The sequence below is a fragment of the Solanum tuberosum genome, unplaced genomic scaffold, assembly GCF_000226075.1.
Source record: "Solanum tuberosum cultivar DM 1-3 516 R44 unplaced genomic scaffold, SolTub_3.0 scf00030, whole genome shotgun sequence".
Taxonomy (NCBI): Eukaryota; Viridiplantae; Streptophyta; class Magnoliopsida; order Solanales; family Solanaceae; genus Solanum; species Solanum tuberosum.
The window spans coordinates 2,174,921-2,178,065 of record NW_006238956.1 but is presented as its reverse complement, the minus strand read 5'-3'; the positions used below and the strand labels follow the sequence as shown (position 1 = coordinate 2,178,065).

The following is a 3,145-nucleotide window of genomic DNA, read 5'->3' as shown; positions in this document are numbered from 1 at the left end:
ACGTCGCGGCAGCTGCAGAGGAAGTGACGCCCAGCAGAGGAAGTCACGCCCAGCCTCCATTACCGGCGCCGCCTTCATCTCGACCAGCACCTCCATCCCTGACCTTCTTAGTGAAGGTGAATTTTTAGAACCTCCATAATAGATTACTTTTGTTTCTATTTAGTTGAAGTATCTCAAAATTAGAGTACTAATATACTTAGTTTTATTGATTGTTAGTTTGATTGATTGTTAGTTAGTAAGTGAATGGTTTAGGGTTTTTGATTGTTAGTTTGAATTAGGTATTATTTGATTGTTAGTTTGTGTTTGTTGATTGTGAATTGAAAATTTTAATGTTAGGGTTAGTTTGAATTAGGGTATCTTAGGATTTGTTTGAAATTCGGTATTTCTTAAGTTAATTAGTTTGATTTTGGAATTGTAAGATTAGATTGAATTAGGGTATTTAAGGAGTTGTTTGAACTTGGGTATTATTTGAGTTAGTTTGAATTATTATTGAGATTTTAGGAATACTAATAGTTTGAATTTGGGATTTTAGCACTATAGTTTGATTTTTGAATTCTAGGAGTACTTTCAATTTGTGATTTTAAGACTAATTTGAATTTGGAATTTAGGACTAATAGTTTGAATTATATTTGATATTTTAGGATTAATTAATAGTTTGAAGTTTGGACACTAGCTAGCTAGTTTGAATTTAGAATTTTAGGGATTTGAATTACAACTTAATTAGAACTTATAATTAATTATAACTTGAATTTACTATAAATTGAACTTAATTAGGAATATGAACTTGAAATTAGAACTTGAACTTGGAACTAATTAGCTTGAATATATAACTAATTAAGTTTAGAAATTAGATATGAACTTGAATTGAAACTTGAACTTATTAAAACTTGAATATATACATAAAACTAATATTCTTGGATATGAAGTTTATATTTAACTAATTTAAGAACTTTTCGTGCCAGGCAATTGAGGAAGCTCAACATCTAAAAAAGTTGATACAAGACTATATTGCTTCTTTCATCAAAGTTGGAGATAAGTTTGGTGCTTCTAAATTTCTTAAGTTAAATTTCTTAAGTTAATTGATATAGATGGTAGATAAAGACAAGGGTAAATTAAAAAATCCGCTAATCCAAAAAAGAAATTTAAGGCCAATGCTATGAGAAGCACTACTGGGGTCGTGATATCTGATGAGCCCTCTCAAGTTAATATTTCAAAAAGAGCCTCAGTTTCAACTACTTACTTGGCACACCAGTCACATAATGCCTCTATTCATGTGGCTCCACAATCTGGTTATACTATATCTACACCCACTGTGGTACCTAGTCCGGGTTACCAAACATTGCAGGGCTATTCAGCTCTTGGTCATGGGTCTACCATACCATCAGCTAGTACTAGTCAGTGCAATAGTTTGAATACCAGTAGTGGATCAATTGGACTTTCCAATCTTCATCTTGAATCCAATGGCTCAGAGCCTAATACTCCCACCACCCAGCACTCAGATGCACATGGTCCTCAGCCAGGCGATAGAGACAATTTTCGGAGACTCGTCATCGAGCCATTAGGATACAAGTATGATTTAATTATGTTTCATCTTTCATTTATCTATTTATATTTTAATTGATTGATTATTTTTTGTTTACTCTACTTCGTCAATGAACTCGTATTTCAGCTTACATCCGAATGTGGGTATGGCAAAGATTGTTTTAAAGTGCATCGAAACTCATTATAATGGTATGTATCCGAATTGGAGTTCGATTCCACTTAACACCCAAGGGCAGATGTTCAACGAATTTAAGGTAAGAATATATATAAATTAAATTCACATCATATACATTTAAATTTTCTAGTCATTTGAACAATAAATATTTAATTATTTTTTATTACAGAAATATTATGTATGGGCTCCCGAACACGAGGATGACGTTCAAGTGAACTTCAAGCTTAAAGCTTCAAAGTTGCTTTCTAGCACATTTTGTGACTGTCGAAGAGAAAACAGAATTCCTAAATTTATGTTACCGGATCTATGGGCTCTGTTACTGAAACATTGGAGTACTGATGAAAAATTTAAAAAGAGGAGTGAGATTGGGAAGATGGCTCGCGCATCAGAAAAGGGAGGCTCTTTACACACTGGTGGAGCTATTAGTCAAGTTACTATGAAGGAAAGAATGGTATACTTTCTTAATTTAGTAAAATAATTTTTTTTCTTTTTTGGTAGGTACTTTTTGGAGATTAATGAGATCAAAATTCTATATATGTTATTTGCAGGAAAAAGAGTTGGGTAGGCCGGTAGTTGTACCAGAGATGTTCAAGGTTACTCACGTCAAGAAGAGTAAGAACCCCATATAAGAAGAAAGATGGATTGAGCCACGTGCTCAAGAGACATATGTAAGAAATCCATTCAAACTAAAATAAATTTTCTTTTCCTTGTATATATTACATTCTTATTCGTAGAGTTCTTTGTTTAAATTACAGGATAGGTATATACGAATATCTCAGGAATATCGTAGTACTCTACCTCTTGAGAGTCAGGACAGACCATTTACACAAGAAGAAAATGAGAATCTTTGGAAACAGAGTGCTGGTGAACCCATTAGAGGTTCAGTCTACGGCTATCCAGAAAACGCGTATCAGAAGAAGAAGTCTTGGTATTGTGGTTCATCATCCTCGAGCTTTGATGGCGGGGATAGAGAGACAATATCTGCAATGGAGAGTAAGATAGCTTATCTCAATGTCGAGCTTGCTGCTGTAGCTGAAAGAGAGAAGAAGAGAGAAGGAAGAGAGAAGAAGAGAGAGGAGGAGATTGCGGCAGCAAAGGAGGTAGAGAACAAGGGGTATACAACGCTTCAGGCCCAACTAACTTTTCTTTTTGAATCAGGAAATATTCTTCCTCCATGTCCGGCCAGCAGTGATAGATCTGATCAGGAGGGTGATGAGAATGATAAGTCTGATAAGGAAAGTGAGGGTGATGAGAATGGTAAGTCTAATAAGGAGAATGAGGGTGATGAGGAGTAGTTGTATCTATTTGACATTTTAGACTTCTATATTTTTGGAATTGTTTAATTTGATCGTATTTTAGTTTATTTTGAAGTTGGATGAAGTTTATTTTGAAATAGTTTAATGTATATGTTGAAAATATTGTGTTCTT

General features: G+C 34.0%; 2 long non-coding RNA genes across 2 annotated transcripts; both read left to right on the top strand.

The window, feature by feature from the left end:
• Nucleotides 1–1,734: 1,734 nt before the first annotated feature.
• LOC107059647 (uncharacterized) lies at nt 1,735–1,984 on the top strand. Its single transcript, XR_001472796.1, has 2 exons — nt 1,735–1,796; nt 1,887–1,984. It is a non-coding gene; the product is annotated as an uncharacterized lncRNA (long non-coding RNA).
• A 360-nt stretch (nt 1,985–2,344) lies between these two features.
• On the top strand, nt 2,345–2,588 carry LOC107059646 (uncharacterized). Its single transcript, XR_001472795.1, has 2 exons — nt 2,345–2,385; nt 2,473–2,588. It is a non-coding gene; the product is annotated as an uncharacterized lncRNA (long non-coding RNA).
• Nucleotides 2,589–3,145: the final 557 nt, after the last annotated feature.